At 42.3% G+C, this 22,237-nt stretch overlaps 1 protein-coding gene across 4 annotated transcripts in view; it reads left to right on the top strand.

Moving 5' to 3' along the window:
• The first annotated feature begins 4,222 nt into the window (after nt 1-4,222).
• The window catches only part of ADD3 (adducin 3), a 125,109-nt gene continuing 107,094 nt past the window's right edge, over nt 4,223-22,237 (top strand). For 2 of the 4 annotated variants that reach the window (XM_066354551.1, XM_066354553.1), the window contains exon 1: nt 6,360-6,653. The gene's annotated coding sequence lies outside the window, so the exon portion shown is untranslated. Of the gene's footprint in view, nt 4,548-6,359; nt 6,654-22,237 lie in introns of those variants that run through there. The other 2 variants (XM_066354552.1, XM_066354555.1) reach the window with 2 other exon arrangements.

Raw genomic sequence — 22,237 nt, 5'->3', positions numbered from 1 at the left:
AGATGGGCTTGGCATAAAAGGGGGATCAAAATGTATGCAGCATGGCCAAGTTTCAAATGAATGGCTCATCTAACCCCACTGATTAAATACATGACATTACGCAGTATGAAAAGGCTGTTGGGCTTTATTGACTTTACTTTTCTGAGAGCTTTAAAAAGGGAAATTTGGGGCACGGGATGGGGGAAGGCTCTGTCTGTAAGTTCTTAGCTTTTCATATTCAACTGCAGATGCCTATTTCCCAGAGCAGGGAAATGCTTCAGAACCAAGAGGTTGTTAAATTGGGAGAAGCAGTGTGTGTGTGCCCACGCACACAGGGACAGAGATAAACCTGTTTGCTTTCTGAAATACTAAGTAGTAAAACAGGTTGTTTAGGGTAAAGTCCCTTGAACTAGATATTTGATTTTAACTACATCTGCTTATAATAATACATTATATTTACAGAGTGCTTTGAAAATTACAAAGCATTTTTACATTTATTATCTCATCTGAACTCCACAACAACCCTATGAAATAGGTACAGCAGGTATTATATCCACCACCACCACTTGAAAGATGGCTAAACCGAATCATAAGCAGGTCAAGAAACTTGGTGGAGGTCACATAATCAGTTGGTGTCACAGCTAGAACTAGAGCACCGGAATTTTGAAACTTAAGCCTGTGTTTTCTTGGCAGAAAGTGTCTCGGCCACTGTTTGATCTACCCAGAGTTCATGTGGAGATTTGTGGCTACAATTTAATTGGGGAATACAAATCAGGCATGCCTAAAGCGCTCTACAGAAAGGAGATTGTTTCTCTTAGATCATGACTATGTTAGAAAGAGGAGGTAGAGAATGGAGTCAGTTGTTTTAGACAATGCAAATTACAAACAAACAAAAACACTTTGTAATCAGTTTCTAGATATTTGGGGAGCTATTCATTCATTAATTTGTGTATTCATTTTTAAAAGTATCTATTAAGTGTCTTTATATAAGAGACTGTACTTAGCACTTTTGGAAAGATACAAAGAAATGCATTTACTTTGGAGGGATTTGGCATGAATTTCACAGATAATTGCCATTATAGTCATTGGCCATTACCACCTGGTAGATGAAATAAAATGCCTTCCTTACAGAACAAGTTAAACAAAACAAACGAAGAAACTGGGAGACTAACTTCCTTTAATTCTCTTCCCATGGAAGCCATTTTAAAAAAATACCAAGGACATAAATCGTCCTGCCAGGTACACAAAATACAAATTTTATTATGTCATCTAATATAACACAGACATGAACTGTAACATCCCCTTGAAACCAGGGTTAGGGTTAGGGTTAGGGTTAGGCTTAGGTTAGTGCCAGGTTCCTTATTAGAATTTAAGAGAAAATGGTAGTATCAAGCCCAAAGAGTAATTTCCAGAAAGCAACTGTGAAGGGCCAGGGTTAATTCTCTATAATACTTTCCCCTGCCTGGCTTCAAAACAAATTTCTCCTCTTGGCAGGCGTGGTTAAGGAACAGAGGCACCAGTGAGCATAAGGAAACTGACAAGAGTTGAAGGCCCTGCCATTCTGGTGGAACATAAGCAAGAGTTTGCTAATGAGTGTTGTAAGTTTCCTTGGAGGTCACTTAAAAATATAATAATAAAGGCCCTGGCCGGTTTGCTCAGTGGTAGAGCGTTGGCCTGGAGTGCAGGAGTCCCGGGTTCGATTCCCGGCCAGGGCACACAGGAGAAGCGCCCATCTGCTTCTCCACCCCTCCCCCTCTCCTTCCTCTCTGTCTCTCTCTTCCCCTCCCACAGCCAAGGCTTCATTGGAGCAAAGTTGGCCCAGGCTCTGAGGATGGCTCTATGGCCTCTGCCTCAGGCACTCAAGTGGTTCTGGTTGCAACGGAGCAAGACCCCAGATGGGCAGAGCATCGCCCCCTGGTAGGCATGCCAGGTGGATCCCAGTTGGGTGCAAGCGGGAGTCTGTCTGACTGCCTCCCCGTTTCCAACTTCAGAAAAATACTTTATATATATATAATAAAAACTAAAAAAATATTTCCATGGACAAATTTCTTTACTTGCTAGCATAAATCAGAAGGCAAAATTTGTGCTGATATTTATAAACACCTTAAATACTTGTTTGATATATTTCTTTAGTTTGTGCAACATGTACACAAATAGTGTCATTGAGTTAAACTATTTTTTTGTTGTTATTGTTGTGACAGGTCCTGTTCAGCCCCCAACATGGATATGTGAATCAGCGTGTATGTCCATACGTGTTATTTGCCTGTGTGTGTGTGTGTGTGTGTGTGTGTGAAGAAGGAAGACTCAGACCGAATCCCACCTATGTCCCTACTCTGTCCCCATTTTGCTTCTCTTCCCAATTTCTCGACTTGGGTTATTACAGGGTTAGAGTCAGTGAGCTCTAAACTTCATTTCAACTCTACTATCTGATGATGCTCCAGTTTTTAAATATTTTTGTTGCTATTAAACACACATTATGTATTCCAGTCAATCAATATCCTTAGCCATATAGAGCCATATAGTAGGATCCCATTTCAGGAAAATTTATCTTAAGTCACATAAAATCAAGTTTATTTGCCTTAAAAAATTGATTATTTGATGAGTGAAATAATTCCTGACTAGTGATAAATAACAAACCTAGTTATACATTTTAAATATTTATTTTTAATCCAAGTTTTCAGGAAAAGAAATTTAGAGTGAAGCATACGTGCATTAAATAACAACAACAAAAAAACCCTAAGCATATAAATGCCATAAAACTGTAGAATTTTGGAATGCTAAAGAACAGTTTCAATCCGTTGTCCAATCATTTTACAAAATGGAACTATGGAACAAAAAAATTTTACTTGCTCAAGATTACACAAGCAGTTAAAAGGCTCTGCAAGGAAAACCAATCCAGAATGTAGTTTTCCTCATGCATATGGACACCACACCTCTTCACTTACCTACGAAGAAAAAAACACAGATGTTCATTGCTTAAATCAAGGAATATTATTAAAAATAAAACAGAGTTCTAATGTAATCTCTCAACTTCCTTCTATGTGGACACATTTTAATAGTTTAAATGCTAATGAGTGTTGTAAGTTTCCTTGGAGGTCACTTAAAAATATAATAATAAAGGCCCTGGCCGGTTGGCTCAGTGGTAGAGCGTCGGCCTGGAGTGCAGGAGTCCCGGGTTCGATTCCCAGCCAGGGCACACAGGAGAAGCGCCCATCTGCTTCTCCACCCCTTCTCTCCTTCCTCTCTGTCTCTCTCTTCCCCTCCCGCAGCCAAGGCTCCATTGGAGCAAAGTCAACCTGGTAGTCAACCTGGTCCCTAGAGCCCACTAGTGGGCATTCCAGCTTTCATGGTGGGTGGTAGTGGAGCAACCAAAGTATAAATAAAAATATAGATTTAACTATAGTAAGTTGTTTTATAAAGATTTATTCTGCCAAACCTAGCGAAAATCCGACATAAAATACTTGGTAAGTAATTATTTATTATATGCTTTAAGTTGCTGTAACTCTGCTTTATAAATTTTATAAAGTTACTCCCCTACTTTATAAATCACCATTACTGTGGAACCAGTGGGTGGTTAGAAAATTTTACTACAAAAGTGGGCGATAGGTATAAAAAGGTTGACTACCCCTGGTTTAAATAGAAGATTCACGTACATTTAAAGTTAATCTGCTTATGAGTTTAACTTTGCTGACCTCTTAATTGCCACTAACATAGCATAATACCCTGGTATTATTTTCTAAAATTATTTTAGATGTTGTATTTCTTGGTTTTCTATAAATAATGTTGCAATTTTTATAAGTACATATTAACCTCTGTCAATAATATATTTTCTAATAATGTTATTCACTGAAATCCCAGGTGTTTTGATGTGTTAGTAAGGACTTGACTCCATTGCTCCCAGTCACATAAATCAGTTTTATTATTCTTTTCACATTCTGTATTAAATACTAAATAACCTCCCTTTATATAGTTTTCATTTGAGGGCAGTGATTGAAAATTAAATATAGCACAAGATACTATATAGTCACTTTCAAGGCACACAGCTTTATTTTTGCCATGAACTCCAATGTTTGAAGTTGGCAGGGCTCTTTAAAACTAATGCTTCTAGCATTTCATTGACTCACACTAAATCGGTCCCTCGATCACCCAGTTAATTTTAACCTTGACCTCCCACAGCTGTACTGCTTTTTTCAATCCAAAAAAACTCCTTGCTTCCACCCTTTCTGCTTCTTATGAAGCAATAGCGGGGAGGAAAAGCCAAACCCATTCCTTTAAGAAAGATTCCGCCTCCTCTCTTATAAGCAAGCGCCTCATGCTAATTGTGGAGTCTCTACTAAGTCACACACTTTACTTACTACTCAGCATTGGGAGAAGCTGCCGCTGCTGCTGCTGCCGCTGCTGCTGCTGCTGCTGCTGCTGGCTGCTGACTGCTGCTGCTGCCGATGCTGCCGCCGCCACCGCGGGTCTGAGGCTGCAGCGGGTTTCTGTGCAGCACTGCAGAATCCACACCTAGGAGACACACACGTCTACTACCCTGGACACACAAGAAAGCCTCGGATCCTCAGCGGGTAAGCAGATCTTTTATCCATTCTGCCCAGAAACTGTGGGAAAGGGAACGATCATGGAAAACGTAGCTCATCAGACATGTTTAATGGGTTGTGTTAATTTGCCTTCCTCTGATGGGGGGGTCTAAATTTGTGACTGGCAATTGCTGTGTGTAGTGGACACTATTGTCTGCTATGTGTCCTTAACATACTTTTCTTTTTTGCTATTCATAAAAAGGCTAACCTTGATGCATGCAAAGCTCCCCCTCCCCCGTTTTTTTTTGCTTTTTAAATGCAAGAAAACATCCAGCCACTCCCAATATCGCTCTCAAATACTGCAGATATTTTTAAATGGCAAATAAAAATGACAGGCTGAACATTTTTAAAGTATTTTCTCTCCAAAGCCAGGAAGCTTTCTCCACGATCCCTTAGAGGTATTTAAAAATCATAAGGCATGGTTAAATTTTGAGCAGATGGGAGATGGTGGTAGACTAAAATTTCTATAGCCTTGGTCCAGTGAAGAGAGAAAACCAGGATAAACGAATCACAGTTTGTGCCAAGACAAGATTCATTTTCCACGCTTCATATGTGGGAAGAGGAAACTACATTTTAATTAGCACATTTTGGGGGAAGAGGGAGGGGATGAAGATGAGGGGATGGTGAAGAGTCTTTGACCGGGAAGAGTCTGCAGAGGGGGAAGGAAATGAAATGGACTATGGCCAGTGCCTTGGTAACGAAGGGCTGTAGGGTGGGGAATGAAGTTTGTTGTGTGTGTTAGGGTGGGGTTGACCCAAGGGACCATGAATAACCAGAATGGCGCTTGGAGGGGTGTGCTTGGGAGCGCATTCGTGCTGGTGGAGGACATGTGCGCTGCAGGGATGTGCAAGCTGTGGGTGGGAGGTCTATTTCGAGAATAGGTTGGGGTGAGAAACGTGTCTGGGCGGCGGGGGTGGGTGGGCCAGTGTCACCTGTGGATGGATCCATCTCCTTGCATTTTGGTGTTGCAAAGTTTCCCAGGCCCCGGATTCATTTGGAAGGCTGGCGGTGCCTCAGCTTTTCGCCCCCAAGAGGTCAGCTCTGATAAATGCACATGGCCAAGGGCCAAAGTGGGGGTGAAGACCCTCGGCCGGCCGAAGTATAGCAGGATTGAGAAAGCCCCTGTCCTGCCCCTCTGTGGAGGTAAGGGGAAGGAGACGCCCCCGCTGGCAACTGTGCTCTGAAGAAAAACCCAGGCCCCTCCTATGGGGGGCGTGCGGAGCTTGAACCTCAGCAGTGACCTAACCCTGAAGATCGGCAACCAATGTGGACCGCAAAGGCTGAGACTCCGAAAGAGGCAGCTCAGCCTCCGGAATGAGGGGTCTCGTTCAGGTTACGGCGGACGACATTTCCAAGGCGCCCCTCCTCCCCTTGTAGTCTGCTTTCCGACAGGGTCGTTTCCCCCTCCGATCACCAGAGGAAGCGCGGATCGGAGTTGCAGAGCCGGAGGAAGAGATGCCAGGTGGCCACCCTGCGCCAAACCCTGCCGGAGGCCCTCGGGGCCGCGGTTTCACAGACTTGATGCCAGCGCGCGTGGAGGGGGGCCGCGAGGGGCGGAGCCAGGGCTCTGGAGGGGGGCGAGGGCCCGAGGGGGCGGGGCCTAGGGAGGCGGGGCCATGGATGTCCTGTGATTTCAAGGGGCGGGGCCAAAACGCTCAGAGGCCCGAAGGGCGGGACCAGGGGGCGCTCGACGGCTGCGAGAGGCGGGCCTGCAGGGGGCGGGGCCGCGGGCGCTGGGGGGCCTAGGGGCGGGGCTACGGGCGCTCGAGAGGCGCCGGGCCAGTCCCGCCAGAGCGCGATCGGCCATCCTGTAACGGTCGCCAGGACGAGGGGCGGGAGGGGAAGGAGTGGGATTTAAATTATATTTTTAAAAACAGAACGAGAGCAAGAGGCTTCGGCGACTCAGGTGTCGCCGCTTCCTGCTCCACAGGGCTCGGCGCCCAGGTCCCTCCCTCCTCACGCCCTCTCTCCTTCTGCCCTCCCCTCCGGAGCCGTGCGGCGCTTAAGAGGCGGCGGCGGCGGATCGGGCGGCCGCTGCAGCCCCGGCGGCCGCGGAGGAGGGAGGGAAGCACAAAGCCGGCTGCGCGCTGCGAGGTAATCCGGAGCGGAGAGAAGGAAGGCGCTGGGCTTCAGCCCCTCCTCCCGGCGGGGCCCGCGGTCGCCCGCGCGGGCGGGGGCGCGGCGACCCCTCCAGGGGTTCGCGCGGGTCGGAGGGACTGCCTACCCGCTGCCCCCGCGGCCTCAGGTGACCCCCTCTCCCCCACCTTGTGGGGCCGGAGTGGGAGCTTCGCGCTGGCTCCAGGGCAGTGGATCTGCGCGGAGGGTCTCGGGGCGCCGCGGGGTGGGCCCGACTCCCTCGGGTGTCCTCTGGTTTCCCCCGGAGGGCGGGGAGCCCTAAAAATCCAGAGCTAGTTTAAGCTTCGGTGACCCGGGGATCTTAAACGCTGAAGGTGCGCTTTGGGAGGGTGGGAGTTTCCCGCGCTTGGAAAAGGTGGAGGGTAAGGGATGCAGTGTTGGTTTGGTTTGCTTTTCTTATTTAAAAAACTTTTTTGTTATAAGTTGAAAATGTTCAACTTTTTCTTGTAGTCCGCGTCCCCATCCCCCCAACGCACGCGCGCGCGCGCGCGCACACACACACACACACACACACACACACACGCACACACACACCCCCTACACACGTTCTTTAGATTGAGTTTCTTACCCCGGGGTGACAAGCTGGCTGGCAGCAGGTACGGTTTGCTGGCGTTTGGGACACGTCCAGTTTCTTTGGAGGTATGCTATCATAGCTGAGGCAAGACCACAGAGACAGGTAGAATAAGCTAGGCCTCTATTAAAATGCCAAGAATGGCCTCAGGTGAACTTTTTTGTTGCAGAGATTTAATTGCTAGTAGGTGCCCGTTTAAAATGGGAGCGTAAGGAAACCACTCATTTCTTTGGTACGTGTGCTGTTGCAGTTAACCTGCCGGAGTGGTATGGAGAGAAATGGAATTTAACTCAAGCAAGAGGCTTTACATGGCGATTATACACAAGTTTGGTGAAGGCGTTGATAAGGTTCTGGGGATTGGAACCAGCCACAGAAAGTGTGCACAATTATGTTAAATTATACATTTTTGACTTAGCCGTAGGAAATGGTTGCTCTTCTTGGAATCCAGTGCTTCTGCATCATACTCAATACATCTTAATTTTGGATTTAAAAGACTTCTGATGAGGGTGTTGTTAAAGAGAATAAAATAGTACGGTGCAATTTGTCGTTTGAAAATTAGGATTCTTAACTATTAAAGTTTCAGTTACTTTTGGAGCATATGTATAGTTTTTATATTTTTCTCAATTGCATTATATGATACTTTCCCTGTAACTCGTTTTCTTTTTCTTAAATTAAGCACATTAATTTTGCAGAGGGGGGACCAGAAAAAAATGGCCACTTTTGCCCCCATTTAACTTTTCATTTTTCTAAAGAGTTCATTGTGTGCTCATTTTAATACTGACCTCAGAGGCTGGCATGTTGGTAGTAGTTGCTTTTGAAGAAAAAAAAAAGGTGTGTCTCTTCTGAATGTTAAATGTAATTTAATACTCTTTGAGATAGTTGGTTATGAGGAATTCAATATTTTGTAGCTTTTTACATGTGAGATATCAGGAAATGTTTAGCACACACGTTTGACATATTACGTAGGTCTCAGAGCACCGCAATCACGTCCCTGGGAAATATTTTGCATAAAAGAAGGATTGTATTTTCAGAATATAAGTTTTATGTTCTGAAAAAGAACAAGAAAATTACATTTACACTTTGCTCTTTTTAACCCTCTTTTTCATAATGTTATATTGAAGTGAATGTGAGTTCTGCTTGTTGATGTTTAAAGTACAGATTTGGTCTTTGTAATACCAGAATGTTTTTTGAGACTAAGAGGGCATAGGACCAGCCCACCTACTCACTATCCTAAAACCTAGACACAGGGTGGGGCTCAACGGCTGTGGTTGTCAGGCTTTCTGAAGTAGGCCAGTCGTGTGTTTTTGTCATACCTGAACCTAGCAGAGGTCCCCAAACTTTTTACACAGGGGGCCAGTTCACTGTCCCTCAGACCGTTGGAGGGCCACCACATACAGTGCTCCTCTCACTGACCACCAATGAAAGAGGTGACCCTTCTGGGAGTGCGGCGGGGGGCCGGATAAATGGCCTTAGGGGGCCACATGCGGCCCGTAGTTTGGGGACGCCTGCATACAGATTGTTAGCTGTTTAATGTCACCTATCTCAAAGTTTGTTAGCAGGACTAGGCAGCACTCATGCATGTCGCCAGGATATAAGAAGCATTTCTATTGAGGAAAGAAATCACATACCAGCATAGAAATACAACTCTGAACAAATGAGTTTGTAGAATGTTGTGGAACAATAGTATAAGAACCTTAGCTTGCCTGACCTGTGGTGGCGCAGTGGGATAAAGCATCGACCTGGAACACTGAGGTCGCTGGTTCGAAACCCTGGACTTGCCTGGTCAAGGCACATATGGGAGTTGATGCTTCCTGCTCCTCCCCCCTTCTCTCTCTCTCTCTCTCTCTCTCTCTCTCTCTGTCTTTCTAAAAATCAATAAATAAAATATTAAAAAAAAAAAAAAGAACCTTAGCTTAACCCAGTTGTTATATGTAAGGTGCTTAGAATATAGTCTGGTGCTGAGTGCTTTATGTGTATATCATCATCAGTATATAAAATGACACTTTTTTGAAGGTAGTTATATCACGCTACCCGCCAAGTGAAGGCTCAGCAAACATTTGTAACAGTTAATATTTATTTGTTCTTTCTCTGTGCCAAGCACAGTTTTATATGATTTAATTTATTTACTTCTCACGACAACCCAGTGACTACGCAGAAATGCAGAGAGGTGAAGCACAATACTATTTTACCTAGGGTATACAGCTACCAGGGGTGGCACATGCTGGTTCTAAACCCAGGTCTGGCTCAAAAGTAAGCATTTAACTAGGGCTTTAAACTCCTGATAGCAGTTGCAAATTGATGGTATTCACAGTATCCCCGAGACTGCAGGTGTGCATGTGTTATTTAACTACACCCTCCTATATTAATACCACCAGCAGGTTGTGTTTTAAATCAGAAGGGTGGTGATTAATCTGCCTTAACTAGAATCACCTTTTGACTTTGGACAAGGAGTCTCACACAATGTATGTTTAGCTGGCATGCTAGAATTTGGGCTAGATTTTTAATTACGACATTAAAGCCTTTTTTTTTTTTTTTAAATCTTGCCAGGTCTCTAGGGTTCCAGCTGGCCCAGCAGGCACTCATGTACCTACAAGAGATGCAGGTTCTGCACTAAATCGGTGGGCCTGATCTGATTACCACACCATATCCACCTGAGATGGATTCTAACTTACACTTGTTTTCAATTCCACCCAAGTTGCCTCCTAAAATTAGCTTTAAGTGAAAAGACATAACTTGTGGCTTTGTCACTCATGTTCCTAAAGGAACTGTTTTTTCCTGCTTTGCCAGTATAGTTATAGGTCAAACAAATTAACCGTAACTTAAATTAGGAGCTATTTTAAGTACTGTTTAGAATTATTACTGTAGAGAGCTGGTAAGTCATTTGTTGGCAACTTAATGAGATATAATATAAAGAAAAAATATTTTAAAAGTAGGCATACATTGAGATAAAAAAGCTCAAGCTGTTTCGAAGACAGGTTGCTAACTAATCTGTTTCTCACATTAAAGAAACACTAATTTTTTGGCTACAATTAATATTCAGTACTATTTCCAATTTCTTAAGAAATATTAAATTTGTAGAGTTTGAAGAGAAAAATATTTTGATGTCTAATCCAGAGTACTGTTCTTTCTTTTAAACATAGATGCCCTGTTTGAAATTAATTGAGCAGTCATAGGCTGTGTCATGTCATCGAGATTCAGAATGAGCGTCCTAATACTTGATTTCATGTCTTCTGTGTTAATGCTTTATCATTTGAACTTCGGGTCCATGCCAGAGTATTTATAGATGAGATTGTTATGAAGTCTTTCAGGTTCTGCCAGAGACTAAATTCTCTTGGCCAAAAGCCAATACAGTCTCAAATCTTTACTGTAATAGATTTGTATGTATTAAGAATCCTCTCTAAATCATACAGGTTAAGAGTCTTTCATTGACTGTAGCTTGAAACGAAAAAAAAATTCTGCTATTCCTTATGTATAATAATGAGATGAATTTAATTATTTCTTCCATCAGTAGCTAGTTATGCACACACATGCATGTTAACCGTGCTACTTGGTCAAGTTAAAAATTATTCACCTGGCATTCATGCAATAGTTGAGTACCAACAGTATGCATAGAACAAGAACTATAACTGAAAATTAACCAAAAGTATTGGAGGAAAACAGTTCATGGGAATTTTCTTTATTTATTTCACGTGTATTTTAATGTTGACTTTTTAATATCTGGAAAAATTTCAAAATAATGTTCAAATTATTTGCACAGTTGAAACATTTGAATGTTAAAGTACTGTGTAACTCACCCTAAAGCCTTAGATGATAGCATAGATGAAAATCAGAGTCTCTTATCTTCTTAAACTATTTTTGTCAGGTGTCTTTGAAAAGCTGTGTTAGTAATCTCTTTTTGGTTTCTAGGACATTATTTACTACACTGAAGGACTAGTTTACTGAAGAGTATCTTGAAAACCATAAAGAATGAATGTGGCTGTCAGTGGTATCTAGCATAACCCAAAAGCAGTAGCCTGACCACCAAAAGGTATAAAGTGGATGGAACCCATCTTTGATGTTGAAAGGCCTACCATTCTAGTCAATTTTCTTCTTAGGAAGATGGTATAGACTAGTTTTTTTTTTTGTTTTGTTTTTTGTGACAGGAAGAGAGAGGGACAGATAGAGACAGGCAGACAGGAAGAGAGAGAGATGAGAAGCATCAATTCTTCGTTGCGGCTACTTAGTTGTTCATTGATTGCTTTCTCACATGTGCCTTGACCGGGGGCCTACAGCAGAGCGAGTGACCCCTTGCTCAAGCCAGCGACCTTTGGGCTTCAAGCCAGTCACCTTTGGGCCCAAGCCAGCGACCATGATATCATGTCTATGATCCTGCGCTTAAGCCAGCGACCTTGGGGTTTTTTGGGGTTTTTTTTGTATTTTTCTGAAGCTGGAAACGGGGAGACAGTCAGACAGACTCCCACATGCACCCGACCGGGATCCACCCGGCATGCCCACCAGGGGTGACGCTCTGCCCACCAGGGGACGATGCTCTGCCCCTCCGGGGCGTCGCTCTGCTGCGACCAGAGCCACTCTAGCGCCTGGGGCAGAGGCCAAGGAGCCATCCCCAGCGCCCGGGCCATCATTGCTCCAATGGAGCCTTGGCTGCGGGAGGGGAAGAGAGAGACAGAGAGGAAGGAGGGGTGGGGGTGGAGAAGCAAATGGGCGCTTCTCCTATGTGCCCTGGCCGGGAATCGAACCGGGGTCCCCTGCACGCCGATGCTCTACCGCTGAGCCAACCGGCCAGGGCGACCTTGGGGTTTTGAACCTGTGTTCTCTGTGTCCCAGTTCGACGCTCTATCGACTGCGCCACCACCTGGTCAGGCTAGACTAGTTTTGAACTATGTGAAAACTGTACTGTTAATTGTAAAAGATGTATAGGCTTTGACATATAGTTTTATCTTTATAATGAGTTTGGATCAGAATTGAGCTTTTACCTGTTAACAGTATGATCTGCATCCCCACCATTTACTGTACATTTACTTTTTTTTTAAGTTGGCTTTAGTTAAAGCTTAATTGTGAATGGTAAGAGTCTCTGATGTGAGATGAATTCTGAAACCTCTTTGTTTCAAATTGCCTGAAACTGGCCCTGAGGTTATTGGTGTATATAAAGGTAGTACATTAACTGGCATTTATGATTGCTACCTCCTCGAACAAGGCTGCAGTTTGAACCTCAGGTTATGAAACTCACTTTTTCTTCAGTAGGCATACATGATTTTCATAGGATAAAAATTTCCCACAACTAAGCCAACCAAGGGGCAAAAACACTTTTTAGAAACTTAAGGGCAATAATGACATAATATTCTTAAAATCAGTGTCTCAAGTAATGTACTGTATATGTTAGTAAAATAATAAAAATAATTATTTCACAGTGCACGCTAAGGCAGTGTTTTACAATCGCCAATCCCTGAGACGGTCTACCAGAAATTTCATGCCGGGCAAAAGATTTAAGCACCGTGATGTTGTATGAAGATTATAGACCCAATGATCTTAGTTGAATTTGTTTATGCGTAGGGTGATTTCTGCCTTAGCGGTTCCCGAAATAATTGTCCTATTTTCACTGGTCCCCAAGTGTAAAAAGGTTGAAAACCACTGCACTAAGGCAAGTCAACATTAAAGCAAACAATGGATTAAGCAAGATGAAAACCTAACTCTAGGCCCTGGCTAGTGGCTCAGTAGATAGAGCATCTGCTTGGCACATGGACATCCCAGGTGTGATTCTCCGTCAGGACACACAGGAGAAGCGACTATCTGCTTCTCCTCTCCTTCCTCTCCCCATTCTTCTCCCTCTTCCCCTCCTGCATCAGCGGTTCGATTGGTTCCATCATGGCCCAGGGCGCTGAGGATAGGTCTGTTGGAGTGCATCAGCCTCAGGTGCTAAAAATAGTTCAATACTTGAGCATTGGCCTCAGATGGTGGATCCTGATTGGGGTGCATGTGTGAGTCTACCTTTCTATCTCCTCTCTTATTTAAAAAAGAAAACCTAACTCTAGGTAGCATACATGAAGTTATTCTTTTTGGTAACTCTCATACCCCTTTAAATTTATTCTTGTCGTTTTTTACTCCTCCATCTTCCACCTAGGAAGTACTCACCTCCTTGGATGGAAGAGGGGAAGAACAGTGCAATATGTGAGTTCAGAGCCTGCTTTCCTCAGCTCTCGTGGCTGTTACTGGTTGCCTGTAGGGGAGCTGGAATGTCAACAATGTAGAAAGCAATCAGGTTGGAGAAATGCTGAGTTTTTCAGTATCTTGGGGACTTGGTATATGCTTTTAATTTGTCACCATCAGCAATGTTTCTGTGAAGTTTTTCCACAATGGCTCAGCTCGTCCTTTGCAAGGACAGCACTTTCTTTTTCCTTTTCCATACCATATTCTCATCCTGTCGTCTTTTGATTTTCTACAATGACTAAATGCCAAAGCAAAAACGTGGGTTTACTCAGCATCCTCATGGAGAAGGTAATTAGGTTTATTTGGTATGTCTAAAGAAGTATATTTTGGGATCAAGGCCTCACCAGGGAGGAACACTCTACTTTTAATCCTTCAGAAATTAGAGCCATTAACTGTTAACTGCATAGTCACTTCTAATCTCGTGTCTTATTAATACAGAAAAAAAAGATTCTGTAAGGTCAGCCTGTTAATATCTAAGGAAATGGTTGGGCAAGGATGATGGTTGGAGCTCGAGTAGGGTTGCAAACGGGCTTAAGTGCATAGGATGAGAGGTGGAAAGGGAAAGAGGTCGGCAGTGGAGTTGATATATTGGTCATATTCCTTATCTCTACTCCTTTTTTTATTTTTTATTTTTTTTATTTTTTTTATTTTAAAGAGACAGAGAGAGAGTCAGAGAGTAGGATAGATAGGGACAGACAGACAGGAACAGAGAGAGATGAGAAGCATCAATCAGTTTTTCGTTGCTCATTGTGACACCTTAGTTGTTCATTGATTGCTTTCTCATATGTGCCTTGACCGTGGGCCTTCAGCAAACCGAGTAACCCCTTGCTCAAGCCAGCAACCTTGGGTCCAAGCTGGTGAGCTTTGTGCAAACCAGATGAGCCTGTGCTCAAGCTGGCGACCTCGGGGTCTCGAACCTTGTTCCTCTGCATCCCAGTCCAACGCTCTATCCACTGCGCCACCGCCTGGTCAGGCCTTATCGCTACTCTTAACGGTTTGTTGTCGATTTGCTTTGTGACTTTAAAACAGTTTTCCTCTTACTTTCTTATGACTTTTATTGCCAGGACTGAGTTTTATCTCTCCTAGAGAACAGGTAGATTTCTATCATATTGCTGGAAAGTTTGGCTTTCAGTCAGGGTTACACTAAAATTTTATATCTCACTCCACAACTGTCAGCTTTTTAAATTTCAAAAAAATTTTCAAACAGAAATGAGAAACTTTATACATCATGTAATAGTTGGGATATATTATATATTAAAGTAAAACTATTAATGAATCAGAAATTCATATTGTTTTACACACTTTTTTTTTTGCAAACCTGTATCAACAGTAATTTTGTATTAAGATGTTTGATTCTTTTTAAGTGGGTATCAAAAGTTATTTGTGACCAAAATGTGTTGAAAGTAATATGAAAGTACTACACCTTTTATTGGTCTTAGTGAATACTAATAATGACAAAACTCTTAGTTCTCTAAATACTTTATCGTTAAATACCCTAATGAAATATTCAATAGACAAGGGTCTAACCACGGAAAGGCATCACCTCTGTAGTAGAATGTAACACGGAAGGAACATTTATGCCTGAGTAAGAACAGTGTATCTGCTTGACATAGTGAAGGCTCCAAGAGCTGATTACTTGGTAATCACTTAAGTTAGGTGATTTTATGTTGTGTTTGATGTTTTATAACCTGAACTTTCCTGGGCTCTTTAAAAGTGTCTGGTTGGACCATCAGCTTTTGATGAATGTATTTCTGGAGGGATCGTGACTATTAGTTAAGGACTTTGAAGAGAGATCCCTGCTTTGTATCACACCTGAATGCCAAAGAATGTGTGTCTTTGAGCTTGTTTAATTTGGGCTCAAAGGGAAGAGTGCCATCTACTGAATGGCCAGCATCAAGTTGAGCAGACCCAAGTTTTTGTTAGGGAACTCGCATCTGGCTTTGAGAAACCAGGCTCAGCTTTAGCGAAGGATTTGCAGGAATCAGATCAAGTGGAATTGTTGCTTGCTCAATTTTCATCATGCTTCCCAGCAGGAGGTCTAGACTCTTGATGAAGAACTAACTCACCACTTATTGAAATGCATGCAAAGGAGAAACTAAGAAATTGTTGAGACTTTATATTTTAAAAATAGCTAATGTAGCAATGGTGAAATCATTATTAAACTAAAAGTGGTAAAGAAAATTATTATTTTTTATTTTTTTTAAATTCATTTTAGAGAGGAGAGAGAAAGGGAGAGAGAGAGAGAGACAGAGAGAGAAGGTGGGGAGGAGTTGGAAGCATCAACTCCCATATGTGCCTTGACCAGGCAAGCCCAGGGTTTCGAACCGGTTGCCTCAGCATTTCCAGGTCAACTCTTTATCCACTGCGCCACCACAGGTCAGGCAAGAAAATTATTTTAACAAGGCATGTGTCATTAGTGGTTCTAGTTATTGATGGCTCCTGCAGATAGTAATGATGATGATGTTTAAAATTTGAGCTTAAAATCATCAAACAGATCATTTGCTTAACTGGAGGTATGGGTTTTAAGAAACTTCATTATTTTCTTTCTCTTGCATTTTTACTTTGCCTCAGGTTTTAAGGCAGTGATTCTTGCTTGAGTGAATTCATTTTTTCAAAGTGGATTTTTTGTTTTGGGTCATTTAAGTGCCTCTTGTTTTTTTTCCTCCGTTTTTTGGTCAAGTTTTTCTGAAAATGCCTGTGGAAGTGGCTGTGGGTAGAAGGGAGGCAGCAGAACCAGTAAAGGTTAGAGGAGGTTTAGCACACCTGGGATAGCCCTATCAGAGCCAGATAAGAAGGAACTGTGACAACTCGAATCGAAAGGAAGCTTTGAAATTGTTATGATATGAAGGTCTTTGTTGTTCTATATCTATATATATAAATTACTTAATTAATCAGTAACCATTTTTCTCATCCCTTAAAACCTGCCAAGGATTATGGTAAGCACTTGACATAAATGATCTGAAATTAAGTAACTTGCCCAAGATCATACAGTTAATAAGTGGCAGAGCCAAGATTTGATCCCAGGGCCAATTTTCTTTAAACATGATGCTTTACTGCTAACTCATTTAAACTCATTCTTGTTGGCGACAGCACAAAAGACTTGAACCAAGATTAGAATGATTTTTCTGCTTCTGCTGGAAAACATTGGTGATTTTTTGTTTGTTTTAAGACGGTAAGTAGGATTAAGATTACATTAGACTCAGGAATTACATATGAGATGGACCTTCAAATATTTGCCATTTGGTTTTGCCTATAACGTGTATTTCGTTATTCCTTTTGCTATCTTTATTTCCAGGGGTCTCCAAACTTTTTACACAGGGGGCCAGTTCACTGGGGCCAGACCATTGGAGGGCTGCCAAATACAGTGGTCCTCTCACTGACCACCAATGAAAGAGGTGCCCCTTCCAGAAGTGTAGTGGGGGCTGGATAAATGGCCTCAGGGGGCCGCATTGCAGCCCGCGGGCCATAGTTTGGGGATGCCTGAACCATAGGAAAGTTTATTATGGAAACATTAAAGTGAGTTGTTTTCCCATTGCTTGAAATATGCTACTTCATGGGAGGAGGGTGGAGTTACTGATGGTTTTCATGCTGGGTTTGGGGGTGGGGTGGGGATTGTTAGTGGTCTTTCTATATTTTGCTTGCTCATAGATATTTTTAGGTAGTGGTACTTTTTGATGTGGCAGTAATATCCCATATCCACAGTAGAGTAAATTCAACCATGTACTAGTCTGAGGTCCCGTGAGAAGCTCAACTTCTTGTGCACACCAAGTATGTAGACCTAATGAGTACTGTACCTCACATGTAAGTACTAATACTTATTACTTTGAATGCATGGGCCCTCTCAATTAAGAGATATTTAATACCTGACTGCTATTTGTGGTGTGTGTTTTTTTAAGCATTTCAACCTTAAAAGGTATCCTTATTACTATGAGAGGTTGGGAATTACTGGTTTTGTATAATGAAAAGCTTCTAAACATGCAGTTCAGTGATAGTTTTTCTGTATACTTTAAAGATTTTATTTATTGATTTTACACTGAGAGGAGAAAGAGGGGTAGGAACGAGATGTATCAACACATAGTTGCTTCACTTTGGTAGTTTATTGATTGCTTGTCATATGTATCTTGACCAGGCAAGGCCAGGGTTTTGAACCAGCGACCTCAGCGTTCCAGGTCGACACTCTCCACTGTGACATAATTGGCCCCGCAACTGTTCTGTGTACTCTAAACCAAATCACTTTTTTTAGGACTTCTGACTCTTCCCCTTCATATGTAAGAGAATGAACACTTTGCCTTCCAGAAAAACCCCCATAGGAATATCGTTTACATAACTCCTTGAGATTCTGACTTGACTTTCCAGTCAAACATGGAAAAGGTCAGCAACAACTAAGATGACTGTACAAAAGATGTTACCTGACAGTGTGTGATGTATGCTAAATGACAGGTACAGATAACAAATGTCACAGGTCATCTGGTCAAGGAAAGAGCACCATTGATGGAATGGTTAGAAAAAGATCCCAGGAAGAGGAACCAGGGTGGGCTTTGAAAGACAGGGTAGAATTTCACTAGGTTTATTCTGTGGAAAAGGTTTCAGCAAGAGATTGCTGTCCATGAAAGTAGTGATTCGCTTGACCTGTGGTGGCGCAGTGGATCAAGCATCAAGCCTGGAATGCTGAGGTCGCTGGCTTGAGACCGTGGGCTTGTCCAGTCAAGGCACATACTAGAAGCAGCGAGTTGATGCTTCCCGCTCCCCTTGCCCCGCCTTTCTCTCCTCTCTCTAAAATCATTAAATAAATTCTTTAAAATAATTGTTGTTCTTTTTCTGTAGCATGATGGGAGATAGTTTATAATACTGGGTCACAATCTCCACCGTAAGGCACTTGAAGGCTAGCACAGACTGCTGGCAGGAGCGGTGCCAAGGACACAGCTCCCTAGGAGTGTGTTAGAGTATGGTAGGGGTTGGTGTGGGTGGGGAGGCTGCTGAGTGTGTTAGGGTATGGTAGGGGTTGGGAGTGGGGGGGGAGGCTGCTGAGTGTGTTAGAATATGGGAGGGGTTGGGAGTGGGGGGGGGGAGGCTGCTGGTGATGGTGAAGAGCATCGTGTCGATTTTAACAGTGCTTCCTCTGGACCCTACATGAAAATGATTAGTTCATAGAAACATCCGTATACTGCAATTTTGAAGCTAGTAGTGCTTAGGAAAGTTGGTATTTTAAAAAAGACTAGAAATCTCATCATTCCCATCACTAGACAAGGAAGGTGTCCTTTTTAGAAGAGTTTGACATTTTTGAAAAATCTAAATTTGACCATCATTTACTTTGCTAAATGCTAGAGTATAATTCTGTTGACGGCTCTGTTATAACTTTTAAATCTGACGTGTGGGTAGCCTGACTGTGATGGTGCAGTGCATAAGACATCGACCTGGAAGGCGGAGGTTGCTGGTTTGAAGCCCTGGGCTTGCCTGTCAAGGCACATCCATACAAGAAGCGAGTTGATGCTTCCCGCTCCTTCCCTCCCCTTCTCCCCCCTTCTCCCCTGCCTTTCTCTCTCTCTCTCAAATCAATAAATCTTAAAAAAAAGTAAAAATCTAATGTGTGGGTATTATGAAGTAATCATTTATGAAGTAATCATTTCTATTTAGTTTTTGTAAATAACATTGTCTGATTTTAGACAATTTTTTCTAAAGTGTTCGAGTACTCAAACTTGTTAACGTTTATCATTTACTATTTGAAAATACTGGTGTAACTATTCAAGATATTTTGGAGCAAGTTACTTTTTTTTTTTTTTTACTTGAGTTTTCTTATATGTAAATGTGTGAGCGGGTAGGATAGGCATAATCATTTCCACAGTTTGTAGACACTGTGATTGTACTTCAAGGAAGATGACTTCAACAGTTAGTGGTTTTAGTTGGAAGGTGGCCAAGAAATCTGTAATTGAACTGAGTGAAGGTGCTGGGAATGGGTCCAACTGAAGGCCAAGGCCATGAAAGTCCCTCGCTCTCTATGTATATGTGGCAGTTGAGAAAAGGACATTATCACTCCAGGAACTTGTCAGCTCCCAGAGTTTATTTTAGGTCCTCAGACATTAAGGGTCCTTAATGTCTGAAGACCTAATGGACAGTGGGCAGAGTCTTTTCAAAAACAATGAAATGAGCAAGGATAGCAGTTTTTTTCTAAAGCGAACTATAGAAACATTGTGGCATACTTTTCTAGAAATGGTGCATTCCATTTTCATCCCAACTTTATGTTTAGTATATTAGTTCTTCATAAATATTTCTCTGACCTCTAGATCTTTTCTGAGCAGCTTTGTGTTTCATTTGTTCGCTTATTCATTCAACAAATTTTATGGAGCACTTACTATGTTCCCAGGCCCCATTCCAAGTGCTGAAAATTCAGCAGTAAGCAAAACAGACAAACCCTCTTATCCTAATGGAGTTTATATTCTTGGAGGTAAATTGAAACAAGTAAAGTGTATGTTGTGTGGGTGTAAACGTTATAGAGAAATATAGAGCGGGGAAGAGGAAGATAAAGGGAGTGTTTGGGGTAATGGCAAATTTAAATCGACTGGCAAGGTGAAGTCCTCACGGAGAAGGTGACATGTGAGCAAAGACTGAGAATGTATGTGATATCAAGGAGAAGATTGTGGCAACAGGGAACAAGCACAAGGGCCTTGAGGCCCAAGTGTACCTGACATGGGTGAAGGAGAAGGAGGGATGGCCGTGGGAAGCCACTGGGTGATTTTGAACAGAAGCGGGACATGATCTGAAATAGGTTTTAAAACAATTCTTTTTGCTGTGTTTTGACACTGGACCATACTGATGCATTAATTACTCTTGGTGAGAGATAATGTATCTGGTAGGGATGGTGGAATTGATTGAATTCTAGGTATATTTAATTATAGAGCCAACAGGATTTACTCACTGGGATGTGGGGGTAGATGTGAAAGTAAAAATTCAAACTTGACGCCAAGGTTTGGAGTCTAGGCAAAAGGTGCAGGAGGGACAAATTTGGAGTGTGGGAGAGAATGGGGGTTCAGTTGGGGGCACGTTGAGTTTGAAGTGTCTACTAGACATCTATTTGTAGATTTTTGAGGAAGTTGCTGTGAGTGGAATCATTGCATAGTTATTGGCTATGTAAACTTGAGAGTTGCCCTCTTCCTCTTCCATTTTTAAATATTTGCATATTTAATCCCTTTGGTGACTAGAATAAACTTTGCTGTAATAAGGGTTTGATTTGTTACTTTACATCTTTCTGCTTTGAAGGCGTTTAGTCTGTCTTGTAAAGCCTTGAATTTATTTTGACTTCTAAGGATACTTGGTCCCAAAGGAAATCTTTTTCTCCACCAATAGAGCAATTTGCTTTCAATCAAAATATGAAAATAAAAATAGTGTTGTTACTGCCCTCTAAAGACATGTATGTGAATGTAAAATGGAACAGTTTGACAATTCTTCAAAAAGTTAATGTGGTTTAATGGTTAAAAATAGTAATAATATAAGTTATCGTTATGACCCAACAGCTGTATTCCTAGGTATATACTCAAGTGAGAACATATGTTCACACAAAAAACTTGTAAACCAATGTTGATAGCAGCATTATTCATAATAGCTAAAAAGTGGAAATAGCCTAAATGTCTATCAACTTGATTGATAAATAAGTGTTGTATAACCATGCAGTGGAATATTAGTCAGTCATAAAAAGGAGGGAAGTACGGTGTGTTTTACAACATGCATGAACCTTGAAAGCATTATACTAAGTGAAAGCCAGACACAGCTGGCCAGTACTGTACGTTCCATTTATATGAATATACATAGTAGGCATATCCAAAGGCACTGAAAGCGGATTAGTGGCCAAGAGCTAGGGATCAGGAAACGGAGTGACTGCTTAACACGTACTGGGCTTTCCTTTGGAGTGACGAAAAAGTTCTAGAACTTGTACAATTTAAAAGAGTGGATTTTATCTCAATTTTTAAAAAAGATAACAGGCAAAAAAATGTGTGTGTGCACTCATGTGCATGAGAACAACTGAAATAACTTATGGACCTTATTTCTAAAATAGAACTGCTTTTGCAGTAAAAGTTGAGGAAGCAAGAATTGTTGCACTAAACCTAGTTTAGCTTGGTTTGCTTAAAGAGGCAGAATGAAGGTACTTTGATCATTCAGGTAGAAATCAGGAGGCTGTTTGTGATCTTATTGTTCACAAGACATGGGTCAGTTTTAACTTTTTCTCCATACCTATAATTTTAAAATGAGAACTCAATCCCCCCCCAATTTTTTTTTCCCAGATGAGTGGAAGGGAGATAGACCCCTGCATGCACCCAGACCGGGATCCATTTGGCAACCCCATCTGGGGCCCATGCTCTGCCCATCTGGGGCTGTGTTTGCAACCGAGCTATCCTCAGTGCCTGGGGTGGTGCGCTCAAACCAATCAAGCCATGGCTATGGGAGAGGAAGAGAAAGAGAGAGAGAGAACGAGATAGGGGAGGAAGGGTGGAGAAGCAGATGGTCACTTCTGTGTGCCCTGACCGGGAATCAAGGTGGAGAAGCAGATGGTCATTTCTGTGTGCCCTGACCGGGAATCAACCAGAACATCCACACGCTGGGCCAGTGCTCTACGACTGAGCCGACTGGCCAGGGCTTCTAGTAATTTATTTAGCCAATCCCACGTGATATTTACCTTCTTAAAAACATTATTACCTGTTAATGAGTTACCTGTTGAAGAAGTACACAAAAGGATTACCTTTCTTGTAGCACTTACTCTGTTATTTTTAAAATTAGA

This window comes from Saccopteryx leptura, chromosome 13 (assembly GCF_036850995.1).
Source record: "Saccopteryx leptura isolate mSacLep1 chromosome 13, mSacLep1_pri_phased_curated, whole genome shotgun sequence".
NCBI lineage: Eukaryota > Metazoa > Chordata > Mammalia > Chiroptera > Emballonuridae > Saccopteryx > Saccopteryx leptura.
This window is presented reverse-complemented; position numbering and strand designations above follow the sequence as displayed.